General features: G+C 46.4%; 2 protein-coding genes across 2 annotated transcripts in view; one reads left to right on the top strand and one right to left on the bottom strand.

Annotated features, from left to right (window-relative positions):
* Positions 1-23,246, bottom strand: part of LOC135898911 (sodium- and chloride-dependent glycine transporter 1-like) — a 968,957-nt gene that overhangs the window by 671,459 nt on the left and 274,252 nt on the right. The gene's annotated exons all lie outside the window — the stretch shown is intronic.
* Positions 16,041-23,246, top strand: part of LOC139046650 (uncharacterized) — a 157,396-nt gene continuing 150,190 nt past the window's right edge. Inside the window, exon 1 of the mRNA XM_070529572.1 lies at positions 16,041-16,486. The gene's annotated coding sequence lies outside the window, so the exon portion shown is untranslated. The remainder of the gene's footprint in view (positions 16,487-23,246) is intronic.

The following is a 23,246-nucleotide window of genomic DNA, read 5'->3' on the forward strand; positions in this document are numbered from 1 at the left end:
AATCTCGACAATGTCTCCGGTCGGCGCGTATTCGTTCCCTCAAAACCTGTATCAGGGCCCAACGTTCCGAATTTCGTAGTCTGCTAGCTTCTCGAGTGCATTAATATTTACGCTACTACGTTCGCTCCAAACCTCGTACAAGACGACACCCACATGAATCTAAGGTACAGTACTCCCTACAAGAAAGGTCTGCAGAAAAGGACGTGACATGCAACCACCCGACAGGCTACAATTTCTTATTCAACGTCGCCCGGTAGAGCCGATCCGACGTGCCTCCGTATACAGTGGGTGTACGGTGCCTGGCGATTTTGTGAAAAACGAGAGAGAATTGACACCGAAATCCCGAACGTGTCTGAAAGAGCTGCTCTTGCTTCTCCGCAACTCACAATTGGCAGACAATGAAATGTCGGGGCTAAATATATCCAAATCGGATATCCCCAATTCTGTGCTTCCTTATCACGGATCTTTCGCAAAGTTTTTTTTTTATTTTTCAGGGAGAAGCGAGTGTCGAGAGAAGTTTCAGAGACAAAGAACGCCACTAAATTTTTACAGAGCCGTGTAGTAAGTGCTATAGGAGTGCTGACACGTTTGGGAACAAAGCGGGGGAAGTGGAGGTGAGCTACTTTGCCCACTTCCTATCACTGTGCTGCTTTAGCTTGCACCTGCTTCTGCAGCAATACTCCGCAGCGCCAGCGTGCGTTCTTTCAAAAAACCTTTATCGCACGGATGCTCCTCGTGTGACAAACCAAAATGAACGAGCGCGCAAATAAAATACTGGTTCTCACAACGCAATGAAACCCGGCCTTGCAAGTGACTGACTGCGCTAAACTGCGATGCGTGGACATTACTTCAGAACTCCGTGTAAAGCATAGTTGTGAGAGGGCATACAGCCTCTGCCCAGGCACGTACGAGGGAGTACCGGGGCGAGCTGTAATTTTTTTGTTCGCCTTCCTGGTGGCCACTCCAGTAGCTTCGTTCGAAAATGGCACCGCTTATTGTGTGTGTGGAGCCGCGCTATTGTAAGCCAGTTAAGCCGTAGCCTAAAGTGGGTACTATACGCACACAGAAGCGCGAGTCATGGCACGTGGTTAATGTACTCGTATATGACATAAAAGGTTAGTCGAGTCTAACCCCGCGTTGCTTGATTTCTTTGACTGGGAGGGCGTGAGCGGAAACGTGGTCACCCAAGTTTCAAAGAGAAAAGAAACAGACTAGCTTGAGTTACGAAGGCAGGGGGGCGGGTGGGGGGGGGGGGGGCGTGTACGAAGGAAACATTTTATTTATCGTAAATTCGGTACTGTAACTACTCTGCATAACATGTATGCAAATGCATGTTTTCCAAGAGCTGGTCTGGTAGCCCGAATATCAAATAGAAATAACAAGTAACTGTGCATGGCAACCCGTCAGGCATGAAACGTATTGGTGTTGAAGAACATTAGCGAAATAACTAAACCAGCTCATGTGCTATGGCATTTTATTATTTGAGAGAAAAAAAAAAGAAAGAATTGGGTTCAACTCACAAAACAATATTAACGAAAAGTTTTGAAGCATGCTTAAGCTTTGCCTTTAAGAGTGGAACGCGATAGCATTCAAAGACCCCTGACTGCTTCTCACGCTTCCCGGCAACTGCAGCTTATGTAACTGCAATGTTCACCAGGAAACGCGGGCGGCGAACGCTATGCACGAAAGCGAGCTTTCTGGCAGAAAGGCGGCCTCTTGCGTGGGCCGATTCCGAAGGTAGTGCACAGCCACACCAATAAATTACATCAGGGGCGCTATAACGTAAAACTATTCCAAACTTTTCTATTCCAATTCTGCTATCAGCCCTCCGCGATTGGTCAAAAACTTTTTTCGACCACCCCCCACCTCACCTGTCTGTCACGCGACGTTACGAAAACCGCAATACCTCACCACCTGATATGATGTGTACACACTGATTATGCATGATTTGACAGAAAAAAGAAAAACAGTTATTTCTGATTCGACCCCATTTCGCCATTAGCCCTCGGCTATTGGTAAAAAGTTTTCGGGCTGCACCCACTTCACCTGCCTGTCACGCGACGTCACAAAACCGCACGAACTCACCGCGTCAAAGTGACGTGTACGCGATAAAGATGCATTAATATGCCGAACAAAACTGAATTTTTTTCGGAATAGCCGCAGGCTGCCCCGTTCCGAAAGGAATCAAAGATGGCTGCCGCCGATCGCTGAGACGCTGGCTACTCGCACCTGCCGGAGACCATGGGTGTATTTGCGTATAATAAAACTTCTTGCGTGACCGTGTAACGTTTTCAAGCACTTTCGACACGTTTACTACCTCATTCTGCCAACTCTTCTTTGCTGAGGGTCAATTTTAGCGTCATTCTTAAGCTTCCGTTGCATGCCGCCGCGATTTTCGACCAGCCACCGCGAGCTATGTAAGGGAAAGCCGACCAATCGCAGGCGCCGGCACCACCCTCTTCATCCGGTTATCAGTTTTCAGTGCACTGGCTCTGCCCTAGTGAATCCCTCTCCACTTGAGCGTTCTCCTCGCCTCTTGTCAGCCAATTAGATACAACAAGCCGCTCAGTGTAGGCAATTTTATTCGTTTTTGCAGCAAACAAAAGGGACCTCCTATGAACGAGGAGAGTGTTTGACGAGGAGAGTGTTTGATCGGTCTGTTCAGAAAACCCTGTGGGTGACCGCCCGGTGCTTGCGTCGGTGGTTACGCAAATTTGACGTCAGGAAATTGGAATAGAAACATATTGGAATAGTTTTACGTTATAGGGCCCCAGCTTCAGGTTATTGTTTCGGACGTTTAATATTAAAGTCTGAGAAGAATAAACATAGAAGACATGCGCTGTCGGTGTTTTGTTTCATGACAATTGCAGGCTGCCGTTCTCAAAATTATGAGGAGTAACTTTGTCAACAATGTAAGACAATAGCCACGCAGAAGCCACGGTGACGAAAAGCCGCCAAGGTTCACAGAGAGAAGCTTCGCTTTTAAAAACTTATTTTCTTGAGGGTTATGGAATTGCTGTCTTAATGCTTACAGTGAGGTAGTATTTAAAACACTTAAAATGATTCTATATATTATTTCCGACACAATTTTTCGCCTTTACACGTTTACGCCCACCGCTGAGAAAGTCAGAGCAGGATGCTTCGGTTGTAGATGTTACTTTGTCAAGATCTTTATTGACGCCATTGTATTACCAGGAACTATTCAACTACCCCGCACCAATTACCTTAGCAACCGTGTGGCTGGTGTATAACTTAAAACGGCTACGCTGTAATATTTGCAATCCAACTCTCGGGGATCTGCAACTGCGCGAAGGGGAACAAACGAAACAAGGCAAAAGCGGTATTCACTCTGCAAGCGTGCCAGCTTAGTTGCTCGCACGCCTGCTGTCCGACGTAACAACACGTGAGCCAGCCACTGGCGCGAACCTTCTGATCCACTGCTGTACCCTTTCTCACGGTTCGTTTTGTGCGTCCCTCCTCCGGTGCCTTCCCTAACCGCTTCGGAATCAACCGTGCCCGAAAGAGCTTGCCGGAACAAAACCCTCGAACCTCATTTAAATAGAACCGCTCCCACCCACCCGCTAACCTGTCTGCTTGCCTGCCTGCCACGGTACATGCCTTTCTCGCACGCCGGTGCTCGCAACTTCGCGCTCCAACTAGCCTCTTTCTGTTGGCAAACTGTCGTGACCCCTTGCTGCCGAAGCGCGCTTTGCTGAACTGAACGAGCGAACGAGCTCGGGCGTCAAGGCGCCGCTCGGCGCTAACTCCCTCTCCACCGCCGAGTCTCCCAACGAACGAAGTCGTCCCCACAGCGCCGATTTTCACCCCGGCGCCACCATCGGATTCGCGCCACGTCTGTTTGGAAAAGAGCGCCGAGGGGCCCGAGTCGCGCACGTGTGCTCGACTTGCTCGGGCTTTTCCCGCGTGCCTTCAACCAAGGCGCTTCTCTGCGACCTGACATTGCTTCTTTTGAGCACACGCGTGCGCCTAGCGCAGCCTTACCCACTCCGCCTTCACTTCCACGTCAGCAGCAGCCTTTCTACATTTAGTCTCGTGAAGTGGACTCTTCTAAACAGAAAGCGTTAGCACCGGGCATGGCTTGACCTCCAACGAGCGTGCCGAAATCTCCAGCTGCGCTTGCTGGTTAACACCTTCATTGGGTCGCGTAGCCTTCTCCCTTCATTACACAAGGAAATCACCAGGGCGCTGCGAACAATAGAACTCAGAGGCAAATATAAACGGCTGAACGGACACTCATTTCTCACGGCATTATGTGTGGAAATTTGTCGAGCAAAGATGAATTTTTCTGTGCGAAGTGCTGAGTCTTGGACGTGCGACGTGCGAAACTATTTCCACTAGTATTTTCCGGCCAGCGGTATCGTAGACTGAAGATGCAGTAGAAAAAAACAAGTACTACTTTTTTGCAACCGTCTTCCTCAGTAGCTCGACGAAATCGTCATCTATGCCTTCATGCTTGAAAAAATCCCATAAAAATTCCCTGTCTACGTTGTCATCGAACCTTTAATGTCTAACAATGCTATCCATAAAGGTTTATTCTGAGCTGCCGAAATCTCTATGCACTAAGTCAGTAAAAACATATCATCCTCTAAGCGTCTGCCTCGTCTGAACTGATTCTTTAGTTCCCCCAGTATATAATTTTTCTCTACTGATTTCGACATTTCTACTTTTATGGCTTGCACTGTCATTCTGTGTATCACGGGCGTTACTGTAACTGGCCTGTACGGGCTTGTCTTATCCTTGTCACCTTTGCGTTTCTCACAATCTAACCAGAATTTTTTTCATTCTAGTCACTTGGTCTATGTCATTAGTCAACAGTGCCATGCTCTTTAGACCGAGGTTATTGATTAGCAGCATTGGGATTACATCGTGCCCTGCGGCCGTGTTGCTATGGAAATTTTCTTAAGATTCTTTCAGTAAAAACTTTATAGGCCGAATTTTGATCGCTGAGGCTTCTCTGTTGTTGCTCGATCTATCTGAGTCTGAACTACGCTTTCTTTTGTGCCGAAGGTATCCCTAATAACTTTTGAGACACACCGCAGCGCATCATCTCCTTAGAAGATGCTGCCCTCTTCTTCCCTTATAGCCGCTTGAGAAAATTCAGTTGGAGCTCCGAGTGCTCTTACATGGTTCCAAAAGCTTTTTGGCGCGCCTTTATCTCTTTTACGAATGTTATGCACCCAACGTTCACTTGTGCATTTAATGTTCTCTTGCACGAGCTCACTCGCCACCCCTTTCTTTCTTTCGGTATTTGTTCCATCTAAGGAGCAGCTCTCCTTCGTGTAATCCCAACCTTTTGGCTTCTCGGTGATCCCTAGACGCCTCCTTACGCTCTTCTACAGCTTGTGTCATTTCGTTTTTCCACCCAACGAACGAGTAGTTCTGACCCCTGTGGGCCAATCGCAAAGAGCACTTCAGAACGAAAACCTTTGTGAAAATCTGAATAGATGCGCACAAGCGAGGTTTCAAATACGCTTAGGCGTGTGTGCTGCATCGTCTGCGACGTTGCTGCTCAGCATGTGAATGTCTGCACCAGGTCGCCACAGTTAGTAGGGAGGGTGCAGCAAAATCGTGAAGCAGCCCTGACCGTTTTTTGTACCTCTTGAAGCAAACGAGGTGGTTAAGACGGCGTCATTGCTGCACCGCTGAAACGAATCGCGCAGTGCAGCAGTGTGTGAACACACACACACAAACACACACACACACACACACACACACACGCACACGCACACGCACATGCACGCACACACACACACACGCACACACACACACACACACACGCACACACACACACACACGCACACACACGCACACACACACGCACACACACGCACGCACACACCCACACACACACGCACACACACACACGCGCACGCACACGCACACACACACACACACACACACACACACGCACGCACACACGCACGCCTAAGGAGGATTCCGAATGCGCTAATTAGATGAAAATGTATATTTATCAGCTGACTCATGAAGCATGTAAGTGTGGATTGCATCCCTACCATTTGGCTGTGGGGGCCACGTTACGCGACTAAAACATCAAAGCTTCATGGCCGTGCCGCGAAACAGTAGATTGTTTGTGCGTTTTGCATGCAGAAGACTTTTTTCTATTTTGCAGGTGAACATGTAGTGCATACAATGATGGCAAGCGTGTGCAGTGCTACTGATTCGCCTGCAGGGTCTAAAAACTCAATTCCATTTCTTCTTTGGCCTTTTAACAGAAAGTAAACGAGAAGTACACTAAATACGAAGCAATGCTTCTTGCGAAAGAGACGCACGCCTATGAGCTATGCCAACAAAATTCAGTAACAAGGCATCCAGTCGTGCTGCCCACAAAGTCTTACCGAAATGAGATTAAAAGGGTCTCCACAGACGGTGCTGCTCCAAGTTTTGTTTCAAGGAACGTCGGGAAGTTTACCAGCCTCGGTCAGGGCCCTTCTAAGAGGCAGCCGAAAAGCCAGGAGAGTAGAACCTCAAGCCGATCTCTCTCTCTCTCTCTCTCTCTCTCTCTCTCTCTATATATATATATATATATATATATATATATATATATATATATATATATATATATATAGAGAGAGAGAGAGAGAGAGAGAGAGAGAGAGAGGTATCGAGTTAGAAACCATTGAGATGGTTTCTAACTCGTCCTTATATATATATATATATATATATAAGGACGAGTTAGAAACCATCTCAATTGCTTACGTAATGTCTACCCTTCGCTATGACTGCGCAACCCTGTAAGAAAGAAAAATAGCTCATGACCTTGTCGGCACCGTTTAGAACGAAATATGATTTTTAAAACTGAAAAAAGAAAGGCAACCTACACAAGTGAGCGAAGTGTATTGATCCCTCTCATGCGCTATTCTCGAGAGAATTTGAGTTCAGGGGAACGTCACAGTTAACCTCTACCTATGCAGGTTCTGGAATTAAGCTTAATCCCGCTAAAGGCACAAGGTGAGTAGTGACTGGCAATTTATATGCAGCCTGCAGATTTGAAACAATGCCTTTACCCGGTAGGGGCACTGATGGATCACTCGGCAATTTGGAGAAGGCCCACAGTATTACGCGGCCTAATCCCATGGGGTCTGCGAATACACTTAGGAACAAGACATTGATTTTGTTTGAATCTTGTGGATGGTGACTACTAATCCCATGTGTCACATTATGCCGGCGAAATGAGGCGCTTTTCCTGTACCACCTGGTCTCGATTCCGCCTCAACAGTAGGTACTTAAGCACGTTTGAATATTTCTTTTTTCTCTTTTGAAGCATGAAACAGGGGTAAAGAACTGCAGGTGGAGATATTGTGGTTTTCTTATATCATGAAAGCATTATTATAAGCTTTTCAGACCGTTCAATTACAGTATATATCCTCCGCTTAATGCAAAAAGTACCCCTCGTAAGAACTTGTTTTCTCACTTAAAAAAGAAAAAAAGATAATCAAATCCCGCTGCCCCGCGTTCTAAAGCCACACTCCGGGCAAATGAGAAACACCATAGAGAAAGCTTCATATTAGAAACACTCTTTTCGACTACTTATTTCTTGAGAAATCGACAAATAAATTCGTGTTTCATGTTTCAAGTTGGAGGGACTATATCGGGTGTTTCAGTGAAAACTTTAAATAAAAAAAAATTGCCTGTGGCAAATAGCACAGGTCTAGTCTATGAGCTGGTCTACTCGAAAAGGCGGACATTACTTGCACAAAACATTGAAGTGCCCATAATCGTACAACTAACAAAACATCACTAATTAACCTTCTAGCTAATTACCGCATGGCAGACATTGCAATTTACAAATTATATCTGGGAATTTCACAAGGCTGATTTACTTGGAACGAATTCTCAGTATGACACCAGTTTCGAGACCTTATTTGCTGAACTTTGCCGAGAAATGCATTGGCGTTCCGGTTACTTTTGCGCTTGAATGCATAAAACGACGTTTTGTTAAGAAAGCAACTGGAATGACAGTGCATATTTACCGCATGGTTGACGGCACATACCTCATAAATGATGCAATCCACACGCTTCTTGGGGACTTCTTCCTAGGACTTCCGCGGAGCGCCTCAACAGCAGGAACCATTATAATGGCTCGAGACCATCCGATCACGACTTACATTAGCATCGACACGCTTAGGGCCCATGTTCGTCATGTTTCACGCATACAATCAAGCTCTCTTGCCTGCCTGCCAGAACGACGACCGCCGGCGTCCTTCTCCAACGAGGTCAGCATCCATCGTGCCTGTCTACCATCGGGCTTCACACCCTCAGCACGTTCAACCTCAGCTTTGTGGTGTTTAGAACAACCTCAAGTGCGTCTCACGGTACAAGGAATAAGAAAGAAGACCGACCTGCCTACCTTGGCCCTGAAGCAAGCAGCTCTGAATTGTTTGAACACTTTCTACTTTGACCGAGTCCACATATATACGGATGGCTCTTCCACTCAGACCAGCTCCACCGGCGCAGTGGTTATACCATCACGATCAATTAGCATCCAATACAAGATTTCTCACATGACAACATCGACTGGATCGGAGCTTGTTGCCCTCCGAGGTGCCGTTGATTACATTAACAACCAACCCGCTAATCGGTGGGCAATATTCTGCGATTCGAAGGCGGCCCTACAATGTCTTCTGTCATCTCTTCGTCGCGGGTCGTGTGAACAACTAGTGTCGGAGATACGAGAAATGCACCATTGTATGATAGCGAAAGGACACGACGTCGTGTTTCAGTGGCTGCCCGGCCATTGCGGTATCTCCGGCAACGACCTCGCTGACGAAGCTGCTAGGAAAGCCCACGAAGGAGCAACCCTTGTTTCTGTACCTTTATATCGCAGCTACAAAAGGCCACAAAAGCTCTGCTGCGATATTTGAAGGCTACTGGACTGAGTCAGCGTCTGTGACCCGGACTGAGTGACTGAACGATATCACCAGTGGACTTTCTCTTCTTCTTTTAATCTTTCAGTCCCCTTTTCCCTTTCCCCAGTGTAGGGTAGCCAACCGGGCTCAGTCCTGGTTAACCTCCCTACCTTTCCTTTATCATTTGCTCTCTCTCTCTCGCTCTCTCTCTCTCACGCGCTTCTTTTCAAATGGATATGCCTTGCAGTCTCACCCGCTAGAATTTGTAAGTTACAATACGTGCCCTAAAGCAATTAGTTCAAAAGTTTGTGAACTTTTTTACCTAGTCGATAATGCATTTCAATTTTTATGCAAGTAATGTCCACCTCTTCGAGTAGCCCAGCTCATGGACTACGCTTGTATTATGTGCTGCAGGAATTTTTATAAACTTTTGAAAGTGTTCGCTGAAACACTCTATAAGAAAGTCTGTTTCGCCCGAAAGGCGAAGTACCAATTGCGATAGCAAATTTACAAACGGCTATACGAAGCAAGGATAGTACTTTTGTCGGCCGTATTAACTCGTAAACATTCACATACTAGTTAAATTAACAAGCATGTTGCCATGCACGCACAGGCAAGCAGGAACGCATCTCCCTCGATGAGCGCGGAAGCTAGCTGTCAGAAGAACTTCACATTGGCCTAGTTGGTATTTACTGTATATCATAATGACCGCAAATAAGACGGGGAATAAGACAGGTCCCCGTCTTATTTGCGGTCAATATGATATAAAGCTAGCTGTCAAGACGCTGGACTGCGGAAGCGCGGCAGCACCAACGAGCCAATTGACCTTCATGCTGCGTCTCAGTTCAGCGCGAACTAAGCGTCGAGAGCACAGTGCATACGAGGCCACCAATACTCGGCGCACTTTGTACACATCTCGCAGATCGATCGCTTTCAACATAAGGCGTCTGCGCGGCTGTACGCGGCATACGCGAGGCGTACGTGCGTCATGGGTCACATGAGCAACTCGTCGCAGAGGTCAGACAATTCCACCATAGAGTAGTTGACGAAGAACACGATATAACATATGAATAATTGCCTACTCAATATGGCGTACATGTCAATCATCAAGCGGACACAGCTGCCCGATTTGGGGAGGTGGGACTAGTCAAGCTGCCGTTATGCAGCTTTTATCCTGCCATCCCTACCGCTTTGTATATATCAGCGTACTTATGTGGTAAAAACAAACTTCTTCTTCGATTTGCCTATTACGGCGTCAACTGCGCTGCCATTCCTATTTCTAGAGCCGACGCCGCGAAAGCATTTTCCACGCTTGCGCGTGACGTAACATAGCGTCAATGGAATTCATCTGACTTCACAAGTGCACGCCTTATTCCCCTGGACCCTAATTTACAGCTCCGTCTTCCGTCCGACCTTCCACGATATGAATGCACCCTTCTAGTCCATCTATGGCTTGGAGTAACGTTTTCATATTCGTACTCTTTTCTGCTCGGAATGGCGAACAGCTCACTTTGTGACTTCTGCGCATGCAGTGAAACGATCGCACACCTTATTTGGGAGTGCCCAACACGCACAGAGCAGCCTTCTCAGCCACTCTAGACTATAACTGGACAAGCGCCCAATAACGGAAAACAACATCCCTGGAAATTGGCCTACTCGAACATCAGCGCGATCCACTGTGAAGGCGCTGCTGCGTTATTTGAAAGATAGCGGACTTTGCGACAGGTTTTGACTGCAAACTGCGTGACGCAGAATATATTAGTGGGAATTATTAGGGGCACGAATGCATTAGTGTGAACTTATTTGTGGAAAAGTACATTCCGGCTGGGCGTCAAATACGCGTCCGTTATATATATATATATATATATATATATATATATATATATATATATATATATATATATATATATATATATGAGCCTAAGTATGAAATGCATGTCTATGGTATAACTGCACCCCAATAGAACTCTCACGTCACAGAACTGCCGTTTCTATCCTAAGCGCTGTGCAACTCAAGAAATGACGAAGAAGCATGTGCTTAAGCACCGCAGCACAACGGGGACGTCCGACTACAAGCAGGCCCTTCACAGCCCAATCAGTTTTATCAACATGGCTATTATAGTTTGATCTGTCGACAGGATCAAGTCTGTTCGTGGCTACTGGGCTGGTATTCTGTAAGAGTCTGCCTAACGGACATGTCCATTTCGTGCGCTGCTGAAGAGCTGATTGATTGTGGCGCCTGTCTGCTGCGGGCGCGCAACCCAGCCCAGCCAATCCCAATTTCTACAGCGGACGAAATGGACATGTCCACTAGTTAGAACCTTTCATAGTATCTCCCCTGGTACGACATCTTCCACAGAACTGTGGAACATTATAGAACAGTAATACGACTTTACGGACGCGCTTTACAGACGCACTTTACTGCTCTGGCTTTCTTTCGTACGACTTTATGTGTTTTGCTCCGTAACAAAATAGGAACTAACTAGCCCACAGAGAAGTGAGACATACGCTATCCTTAATGAAAACTGAAGATGTTTACCTGGCTGCTGGCCTGGCATGCTAACTCCAGTTGTTGCGTGAACGATGTGATGTACATACTGACCAGACAAACACAATACCGGAGCGTACGCACGCCTATAGAAACGCACACACTCAAACTGATCATATTGTTTGGTTAAAGCCCACATTTCTAAAAAAAAAATCGTATAACAGCTTTCGCTGGCACCGAGTGTGAAAGCAGTGTTTCGACACGAGCCAAAATCGTCCCTCAGATTTATGCTAGGGTCGGGGTACAAATGAAACGCAGCCCCAATTAGATATTGTCTGATAATTATCTACTGCAGTCACATAAAACGTGCTGCAAGTTCTCAGAAAAATTTGCACACTTCAACACGTTGCCGACGTAGAACTTTCGATATTGCGAATGAAAGTGAGCCTGCCTCGCCTGAGCACCAAGCGTGCCACAGGAGCTCTGCAAAAAGGGACGGCTGACACAACCCATCGCTCGCAGCATAACTTCTAAATTTTTGAAAAGTAATGTGGCTAAGGCGGAAAACCATGAACAGTCCAATTTTAACGTGAAGATAACGAAAACTTGGGAATTTTGATGAAATATTTTGATACAATGATCAAATTCATTTATTTCCACATAAAACGATGTATCATACATCGAAATTGCCATCAAAAGAGTTATTACACCTAAAAAAATTAAGTTAGGTTATTGGGTTTAGCGTCGGAATGTGTATACAAGTTTATGAGGGATGCCGCAGTGGAGGGCTCCGCATTTCATCTTGGGGTTCTCTAACGTGGACCACTTAGGGTTCATTATTAACATTCAACTTCAATTTATTATTATTATTATTATTATTATTATTATTATTATTATTATTATTATTATTACTATTAATATTATTGCCATGACATAAATGGAGAGGTTGGCATCTTAAAGTTGGCACCAGCGAGTCTTTGTAGCATGGCAAAGAAAGATATTGTCTCAAAATTTGTAACAAAATGCGGCACAAAAGAATCACAAGAACAGACAAGTGAGAAATATCACAGAGTTCTGTAGATGAGACCAGGGACCCACAGCAGGTAAAGCGCATACATTTGCACATGTGTACACATGTGATTCACTTCAATGCGCTCTGCTCTTCAAGTACAGTAGTTCGATTCTTGCAGTCCTCACACAATCTTTCCCGCGCAGTCTCGGGTCATGCCAGACACCTCTGTCCTGCCAGCGTCTGCAGAAATCTAGGCCCCTCCTGGTAGTGATGACAAACTGACGAGACCGCAGCTGCAAAAGTACAGCTGCGTGATCGTCAAACCAGACGGGGTTTCGTTATTTACTCGCTGATTCATTTCCTTTCCCTACACAATATACACAGGCAATGACGACGCGCAGTGACATTTTTATCTCAGATTGCCTTTGTCCTGCTGCTCCAAATTTGAACTTTTTTTAGGCCTACAAAGCGCTGTCAGCGCCTATTTTCCGCTTTCCCGAGCATGATGCCTTCTTGTACGCCACACCGCACTGCAGTTTTATAAAGCTGCAGAGGATTGGTAACATCATTAGTTTCTCAGACATCTACATAAGATCTTCAAACAGTAAAGAAAGAAGATAAATTCTATTTTTTAAACGAATGTCCCTCTCGAGACACGTAACCGGGCGTCATGTTAGACGCATTAGATGTACTAGACGTATTGAGACTGAACGGCTAGTGTGTTGCGAACAACGGTCGTCGCAGCGGGGGTGAAACTGCATTCAATTGGAAACTGTTTTCGTTAGATTCAGTCATTCTTCCAATAATTTTGTATTGTTTTCGTTCAATTCGAAACAAATGCCGTTAGCGAGGATTTTGCCGCGTTCCGAAAAACCATTAGGACGAAGAAGAACCGCTTCATGCTTAAAACAAGTTAGAAAAAGAGGGGTGGCAATGGGAGAGGGACACTGCCCAGCAGGATGCAGCAAACCACCAACGGCTTAGTAGTTGCTCTGACTGACAAATAAAAAAGGAGACGCCCTCTCAGTGCAGCCATCAAAGGCTTCATGATGACGTTGAGGACCTCAGCCACAACCACACCACGACGGATGATGGCGTTTTTGCGCTGAGCAATCTTGTTGAATCTAATATGGTTCTGCAGCAAATACATACATAATTAGGGTGTTTTGTTAAGCTTGGCGAATGCCGGGGGGCTACGAGAAACGTGAACTCAATTATGAGATGGTTTATGTTATTCCATTTTTAAGCAGCCTCTTCTCTTAACCTTTTCTGAACAAAATGAGTTTGCTATTACTTTATTTACGAGCACCTTACGTTCTTTGCATATCACGCAATGAGAACCACTTGATGATCGGCAAAACTGGTTGTGGCTGTGTGTTCCTAGCGCAAATGCTTTCTATGGGCACGTCTTTCGTATCGGCTGTTATAAGAAAAAAAAATGCGTTCTTGAACCCGCGTTGCCAACCTTGGTTTCCCGGAAACGTCGAGTGCGTTACAGGGGCAACTGTAGTACTTCTATCACAAGAAAAGTATCTCAGGCAAGGTTTCTTTACTTGCATTGGCACTCACGTGATGGAAAAGATGAAACTGCTCCCAGACAAACGCTATACACTTTTTTTACATGCTTAAAATACTTGTAATTGTGGTGGTCTGTGCCTGGTTTCGTCGAACTTCTGGCAGGAGCTAATGGATCAGCACAGAGAAATTGATAACATTGTCATGGTCAGAACCGACTAGAATACTTCTATAATGCTAGCACAAGATGTCACATTCTCCTCTTGGAGCACGGGAAATTTTTAATACCACCGTGTGCACAGCCGGATATCTTCGTTTCATCTTCGCATCTCGCCACGACTTTGCCGACGGAAGGATACCCTGCTTTGTGGGCTACGCTTGTGGGAGCAGGCGTCCCAAAATTTCTCGCCTTCCGTATTCGAATGGCTGACAACGCTGCTTGTGGTGACTGTGGTATCGAGGAGACATGTGAACACCTTTTGCCCGTCTATCGTCCATGCAGAGTACAGAGAGAGAAAAACTTAAATATTAATTAAACCATGGGCGTTTACGTGCCAAAACCACGTTCTGATTATGAGGCACGACGTGGTGGGGGACTCCGGAAATGTGGACCAGCTGGGGTTCCTTAACGTGCCCCTAAATCTATGAATACGGGTGTTTTTGCATTTCGCACCCATCGAAATGCGGCCGCCATAGCTGGGATTTGATCCCGCGACTTCGTGCTTAGTAGCCCAACACCATAGCCACTAAGCAATCACGGCGGGTCCACAGAATCGCTCACCACTGCGCTAGCTCTCACTGATGATACGCAATTGTCGGAAATCACTTTGCGACGCAGACCTCCCAAGCAGTCGCAGCAGATGGGCACGACTTTATTGTTGTAATTCTCAAGGACAAAAAGACCTTTACAATCGACTTTACTGTTATGATTTGCCGCGAATGACTGTGACCGAGGCCATTTGCTTTTTCATTTTTCTAATATATTTTTTTACAGCTGAACCTCAACGCCACAGAAGTGAGTAGCAAATAGATTTTTCATTCCAGTTAACCTCCCCTTAACCTTCATGCTTTTCTCCTTTCTTTCGTCTGTTTTTAGCAGAAACATGTTTTCCGCGAGGGTGGACTTTTACTTACAGGTGATAGGGCTCAGTAGACGAGCACATAATACGAATTCCAATACAATGAACCTTCAATCGCCGAAGACTACTTTTTCCAAGAGCAGATGATTCTCCTGTCTATGAAATTGCCACTCATTTAAACATAATTTACAGTTACCATACATTCTGGATACCTAACTCAATGACACTATAGATAAAGCGCGGTTGTCGCCTGCTTTTTCGGGACCACAGCGCATTTTCCAAAAACGATCACCTACTTCACGAAATTGCAAGTGTCGCGATACGTCGCCTGCCGTACTATAAGGAGTGCCGGCGACGGAACGTGGGATGGCCGAAATTGCAGCCTTCATCGAAGAAGGCCGTCGCGTGGTTGCAGAAAAATATAAAAATAAAGGCAGGGTTGGGGGGGGGGGGGCAACTACAGCACGACCTCGTGCCTTTGTAAGTATCCCTACGCAGGCACGAGGATAACGGTTGTTGAGATATCGAGGCGCAGGAAAAAGGGGTCGGGCGGGCGGGCGAGGGTTGAAGTAAGGTCGCCGTGATTAACCCTGGAACAAGCAGCCGAAAAAAACAGCAACGACAAAGACAACCTATCAGCCCACAATGCACCAACTAGCAAAGGGAGCCACGAGCGCGGAAACAGGAACGATCGGGCAACCCTTCAAGGGAGCCGGCCCCCTTATAACCACGCGCGAGCGCTGATTGGTCCGCGCGGGAAGTGACGTCGTCAAAAAGGCGCGCTCACGCGTTCGCGCGCGCGCGCACGCACGTACGCACGCACGCACGAAAAAACTTGCGACGGAGCGAAGCGCGGAGACGGGAGCAGAAGGCGAAGAGGAGGGGGTAGAAGAGAGAGAGAGAGAGAGAAAAAAAAAACTAAAGCGCGACGCGGGTTTCCAATATGGCGTCGGGCACACTTCCGGCACAACGCCCACGCGCACAGAGCGCGCGCGCGTCAGCCGGACCGGGGGGTACAAAAGCGACGGCGGCGGACGGCTCCGATCCCGACTCCGGAGTCAGGACCACCCCAAACGCGTGCGCGGGACGCTTTCGAAGAGAGAGGCGCGAAATCCGAGAGCGAGCCGAGTGTGCGAACCCAGTAGAGAGGCTCCTCCTTACAGGTGTCTTCGAGCGAATAGAAAGCCAGTAGGTGTAGCAAGCGAAAAGAGGGACGCAATACGGGACAAGAGCAGAACCGCACTTTGTTTCCGACTTCGTCCCGTAGTTATCATTGCCGCCTGGTGAGCGTCTTAGCGTGGCAGTATCCGCGTTAGTGACTTTCCTTTAGATCGGCAACAGCTGCGAACGAAAGCCGGCCTCTGACTCGAGTTGGGGAAGGAGTGAAGAAAGAAAGAAAGAAAGAAGTCAGGGACGAAACGACCAGTGCAGCGACTTCGCCTTGAAGCATCCCGCTCCTGAGTTTGCCCCTTCGTCCGCTGTTGTAGAAAGACCTGCCGAAAGAGTGAGTTACTTGGTGCGACGCCTTTATACCTATAGCGTAATGCGAGAGCCCACTTTGCTGCACGCGGAAAATTGTCGCACATCTTGAGAGGCTACTTGGCACGTTTGATTAAGAGTTACTCTCACGATGCAATGCAGCCTTGCGAAATTTGAGAGTGCGGAACGTCACGATTGGGCGTACCGCTAATGTTTGATAATTTTAATCACCCTCGTGGGCGACCTAGAGAAATGTGTCACAGTAATGTTACGAATAGAGAGAGTGAGAAAGAGTCGAGGGAATTTATATTTGTGAAATTTCAACGTGCTTGGATACTAACGCAGTCACAATTGCTACATTGATTCGAGGCCAAGTGCAGTGCTGCTACTCAGAACGGCCCAAGTGGCTGGTGTGTTTTGTTCAAGTTTTAATGAAACGAGTGGAACCAATTTAGGTCGAATTAGTTACATCGCACAACAAATGACCTAATAGTAAGGAAGGTGCTCAAGTATGTCACATTTTGATGTTGGGAACTTTGTGCCCGTTTGTGTGCGCGTATATCTAAGATGACAGATGACATATATCTAAGATGTATGAGCTGTAGACTATTCACAATGAACTCGTGCGCGCTTGAATGAAAATTTCTAGCATGCAACCAATGGTTCTGCCATGTTATCGCCAAGAAGTTGGATTTTTCTTTTCGCACTGTTTTCGTTTGGAACCAAACGTCGAGTTGCAGCATTGCGCAGATTTTCGTGCGACCTACGCAGTGCATCAACGTGGTCGGTGCACCTATACCGCGAAATAATCTTATTTTTCGTTTTGCGAGTTTGACGTTCAAGAAGATTCTGGGGAAAAAGTGTACTAGGACGTCTGTTTTAACCATTTTTAGCTGAAGAATATTCTTTATTAGGAGCTTCTAGTTTTCGCCTTCGGTTACTTTTTTCGCACACGTCTCGGTAAGGTGGGGCCGTATCACCTTTTGAAAACTAACGGCTGTCTCCGACGTTTCTTATGCGGTTTCAAATGGCGAATGCTGTCGCTATTCACTGATAACTATTAGCTCAACAACCTGCAATCATTAGAAGAAAATAAGAAGAACGAACAATTTATTCTTGAAGACATTTATAATGCTGGCGGCTGCTTTTCAGCATTCGCTTGTTTAAAAGAAACTATAGAAGATTGAGCTTGAAAAATGTGTTTAGAAGGTGTTTCTATTCGTTAGTTTTGTTGTAGTAATTTGCGGGAGGATGTGGCGGCCAGAAAGTGTTTACAGTTTGTACTGGAAGTCGTGAACCTGCTCAACAGCACCTCAGTCGATGAACATATACACGAACAGCTGATATATGTGTATCCTGGGGCTCTATAATTCCAATATGTTTTATTCCAATCTATTGACATCAGATTTACATAAACGCCGATGTAGGCATCGGCTGGTCATCCGGAGCCCTGTTTGAACCACCCGATCAAACGCTGTCCTCTTTCATAGGAGGCCGCTATAGTCTGGTTTCAAAGCAAATAACATTGCCTACTTTGACAGGTTTTTCTTATTGAATTGTCTGGCAAGAGGCGTGGAGCACGCAGAAATGCACAGAGCTTCAGTGGGGCCGAGCTAGCGCAGTGAAAGTCGATAACCGAATGTGGAGGGTAGTGCCGGCGTCTGGGATTGGACCGCTTCCCCTGGCTTAGCTTGCGGTGGCTGGTCGAAAATCGCGGTGGCGTGCAACGGGAGGTTTTAAAAATGTCACTAAAACGAAACCTCAGCGAAAACTCGGCCGAGCGATGTCTTACACGTACTGAAAGGGTTCGACAACGTTACACTGCCACCTAAAATGCTTTCATGAAGCAGTTTTAGTACTGCGCCACGACGATATGTACGCAGCACGCATGGGCTTTGCGGAACGTAGCAGCGCGTGTGACGTCATGGATTTCAGTAGTCGGAAGTGCCTACGTACGTAAGCAACGAGCGTCGTTAGACGCCGGGCGCTTTCGCGCTGCGTCGGACGATATTTAGGCCTTCAAAAGACGCCACATTTAATACGGATGCAATACACGAATTACGTCGAGAAAAAAATGGCTGTGGCCTAGCTAAGGTTAAGCCCAGGATGCGAAGCATACTAGCCTTTATTTTAACGCGACAGCGTTAAGGAGCTCGTGTCGCAGTGAAGCTGGTGTCGTCGGCTCAGGCGTGCGTCGCTTGCTCGGGCGCACATTTCGTTGTCGCGCCGAACGCTGCGTTGCTCGACGCTCACCGCGTCCGATGCGGGGCGCTGCGCCGTAGCCCTTGGCGGGTCGACGGGACACCCCTTGGCGGGTCGACGACACCCCTTGGCGGGTCGACGGGAACGCTGTCGCGTTCCACTCTTGAAGGCGAAGCTTAAGCGTCCGCTTTGCAGTTGTTATGACGTCATATGGTAGCTACGCGGCCGCGCGCGGCGCAGCAAGGAAGAGCGTGGTTGTGCGGCTAGTATGCTTCGTATAATAAAAACTGAGCACTCACTTTCTGAGGCTGGCGCGGTCATTTGCGACGAACTGCGCGAACAGGAGGTTCAGCTTCTCGCGCAAACAGTGAGCACTTTCTTAAAAACAAAGTTCATATTTTTTGCTCTCGATTTGAAGAATCCTGGAATTGGTTCTGCGCATTCACTTCACGTAGCAAAGCCAAAGCGCAGGACATCGAAAAGTACAGCCTTCTGCTGGTCGCCTTTGACGGCGCCACTTTCGAAACTCTTCTGTCTCGCGCTCTCCCGAACAAACGAGAACCACGAGAGTAGCATGCAAGGCTCCCGACGTACGCGCGCAAACATCGAATGCGTGCTTACTTGGCGGCCGCGTACGCATCAAATGCCATTCGTGTTGCGTTTTGCACATGCATGCTTTGCAGAGCGTAGCGATCTCACGACGCAACACCGTTGCCTACGAAAGGTACGCAGTAGCAGAACTGTCTATTATACGCAAATAATCCGTTTCCCCAGCAGCTGCGAGTAGTCAGTGCCAGAGCGATCGGTAGGCAGACGTCTTCCTATTCCTTTCGTAACGGGGCAGTCTCCAGTTATTCCAAAAAAAGGCCGGTTTGTTCGTCATACTAATGCAACTTTAGTGTGTACACCTCATTTGGACGTGATCAATTATTGCGGTTTTGTGACGTCACGTGACAGAAAGTCGAAGTGGGCACCACTCGAAAACGTTTGACAAATAGCGGAGGGCTAATGGCCCCAAATGTGTGGAATCTGAAATAATTATTTTTACGTTGTTCGGCCTTACCATGCCTAATCAGTGCACACACGTCATGGGGAGTTTTCGCGGTTTTCGTGACCTCGCGTGACAAGCAGGAGAAGAGGGGGGTAGCCCGAATTTTTTCGACGAATTGGGAAGGGCTGGTTGCAGACATGGTATAGAAACAGTTTGGAATAGCTATACTTTATTGAGCCACTGTGTTCCACCTATCCGAAGAAAGGACTGAAACCTTGGAGGTGCACGACTCTGAACGGCAATCAAAACATGGATTGCGCCGTTAGGGCCATAGTGTCACGGCCCATAATCGCAAATGTCATGCGTACTCCGCCAGCAATAAAATTTCCGCATCCCTCTTGGCAGGGAAATGAATATTTGGGGTTTTACGTGCCAAAACCACTTTCTGATTATGAGGCACGCCGTAGTGGAGGACTCCGGAAATTTTGACCACCTGGGGTTCTTTAACGTGCACCTAAATCTAAGCACACGGGTGTTTTCGCATTTCGCCCCCATCGAAATGCGGCCGCCGTGGCCGGGATTCGATCCCGCAACCTCGTGCTCAGCAGCCCAACACCATAGCCACTGAGCAACCACGGCGGGTCTCTTGGCAGGGAGTCTAATGCGGCCAAGGGACGCCCGCAGTTTGTCGCAGCTTATTAAACTCCGTGTAACCGACGTGCAAGACAATATGCGAACGAGAACGAACAGTATCTACATGAAAAGCAAAAAAAAAAAATCTCGCAGCTGCGACCTCCACCCGGCCTCGTTGCAGCGTTTACAACCTGCTGTCACTGACAGAACAATTTCGTTCAGAGTCAGAGCAAGAATTCTAAAAAGTGCGGAACATTTGTATTTTACATATTCCTTCAAGGTGTGCAAAGCACGGATACTTTTGAGAATAAAAAACCTTGGCAAAAGCTTAAATGATATTGCGCGACATAAAAACGACACGGACGTGAAAGAAGACGACACACCAAGTGCAACACGTCCGTGTCGTTTTTATGTCGCGCAATATCATTTAAGCAATGGATTACCAACTTGCCCGGAATGCTGCTCGCTTGGCAAAAGCCCTCGCAGCGTTATATGAGGATTAGGCTCCAGAAGTTGCCATTGTCGCCAAATAGCAGTTAAACAGAAGTTGCGCGCTCGCTTAGCAAAAAAGAACGCCTGCCTTTTTCCCGGAAAGGTTTTTGCTTTTGACCAATCCTAACTTCTTAAAAGAGGAGCAGGAGAACGCTTCAGCCACTGCGGTTATCAATGTGTTCACGCATAAAAACATCGAACAGTCCAGATATGGTTTATCTGTGGATTAATATGAAGCATAAGAGAACTGCACCTGAACAAGACAAAATTAAATGAAGAAACACGTAGGACAAGTATTTCTGCCAAACTCCTGCTCTTCTCACAACCCATTCCTATACCGACTCCCCCTTTACTGTCTTTGTGTATTTAAGGTCGATGTCATGGGCGAAGCCTGACTCACCGTATGTTTCTTAAAGGGAAAACTAACTTCTTACTACACATTTTGTACACAAAACGGAGGTTTTTGGTAGCACGCGAAGGCATTGTACAAGATGCGGGGAAAATTTGAGCTGGTAGCTATGCTTTGAGGGCAGAGTACTCTTTTTTTTCTTTAATAATATGCACCACTAAATTGCTTTTCTGCGGGAAAAAAGTCAGAATTTTTCTATGTTGGGAAAAGGCCAGTAACGATAAACCGCCGCAAGCTTCTTATTTTCTTAAACATAAATGCCTGAAATCTTGAAGCCTGCATATAACTTATATATAACACACCAGTTAGAGATAATTAGGCTGACAATAATATAATAAAAATAATGTTCTCAGTAGAATAGCGTCTTTCCTTCGGGAGAGACATGACGAACTGCATATTTACTGAGCAGGATCGATTGCTCTGTGTTTGCTTAAACTTAGAAACTCTAATTGCATCCCTTCTACAAAGTCAGGTTCATTTGCAGGCCTAACGGGAAGCTCTTTCCTATCTCACATGGAGCGCTCAAAAGGCGAAGAACCATTTGCCCCTTCACTGATTGCCCTTTCAATTTGCAGGAAGCGATGGGCTATTTTGCTTCTAAAGGATCTTTTACAACATGCCAAGAGCACTTTCAAAATTAAACTTTGCCCAAATACACCAGTAGTGTTTTCATCTTTTTCGCTAGTGTTTGTTTTCCGTCAGGGGTTCTTCACGGTTACTTAAAAGGAACTACTGTCGCTTCCAAAGAGAGCTTTGAGGAAGAGTAGCATATAGAAATTCCTCGGGGCAAGCCTACGAGAAAGCTTTGACAAAATTCTCGAGGATCCATGCGATTTGCATGCTCTAACGAGTTCCAGGTATGAAGTGCTTCGTCAATCAACGTGACCAAGTAACTTCAAGTTGGCACGATATGAAATCTTTCTTTTTTTTTATTTCATGGTGACTTGGACTTGTAACACCACGAGAGTAAAACGTTAGAATATCAACCTCATCACAGCTCTCCATGGATGATGAGTTTATTCAAAACCACATCACTTTTTCGGTCGGTCTTCTTTTCCCTGTTCCCGCTGCGTTTATTATATTAGCATTAGCGAATGGTAAATTGCGCTTCCGGGGCAGTCTGAGTACTTGAAGAGAACAAACCGACTGCGACAACATCCACTTTCCTTGACCAGACTTTACCATATGCAGACTCAACATTGAATGGACTATTCTCTTTTGGATCAAACCTATGACAACGTTAACGTAAAACTTGCGGTAAAAATCTGCAAGTATAACTGTTAACCCCTACAAACTGTATGCCATAGCTTATGGCTGAAATTCGCTTAATTCTTCGGCAGCCTTAACAATTACTACAGCGATGAGAGAAGTAAAATGGTTAATTCCTGCGTTCCTTTAGAATGCATCGTCGTTTCAGTAGAAATGAAACAGGGTACGAAGAGTAGGCACTACAAGCGTTCGTTGTGTCTACTCTTCCCGTCTTTCTTGCCTTTACGCTACAGCTACAACTCTTTTCCTGAAATGAATTGCCCCCTCCCCCGTACCTTTTATTTTTCTTTATTATTTTTTGGGCAAGGTGGCCCAAGTACCTTGGCATTTAAAGTCGAGCGCGAAGGCGTTTGCCCACTCGAGCTAGGGCTCGCCGCATTTGCTCCGTCCACGTTTCAGCAGAGACACCAAAAAAGCGGCTGTGTGTACACGAGCTTAGCTGACCGCGGTTTAAAAGAGGTGACCTAGTTGTCATACTCAGTGTCTTCCACGGGACACAGATTATTTACGCTTATTAAAATTTTGTTACACCAAGAAATTTTGATATGCAGATGCCCAATAGCTCAGCTTGGCTGAAAGAGTTACTTCGCACTGTTAATTGAGCTTTAATTGCAAAGAGCTGTACACTATACAATTTCAACACGCAGTCTCATAATTATTTAGAGGCACTGTAATGATGTATGCAGTGTTGTTCCTGTTTTCTTTATTTGAACCACGTGCCGATACAAAGAAAAGTTATGTGTAAATTTTTAAGGCAGGGGACGCTTCAAAGACGGGAGTGCTGGCTTC

Source organism: Dermacentor albipictus, unplaced genomic scaffold (assembly GCF_038994185.2).
Source record: "Dermacentor albipictus isolate Rhodes 1998 colony unplaced genomic scaffold, USDA_Dalb.pri_finalv2 scaffold_23, whole genome shotgun sequence".
Taxonomy (NCBI): Eukaryota; Metazoa; Arthropoda; class Arachnida; order Ixodida; family Ixodidae; genus Dermacentor; species Dermacentor albipictus.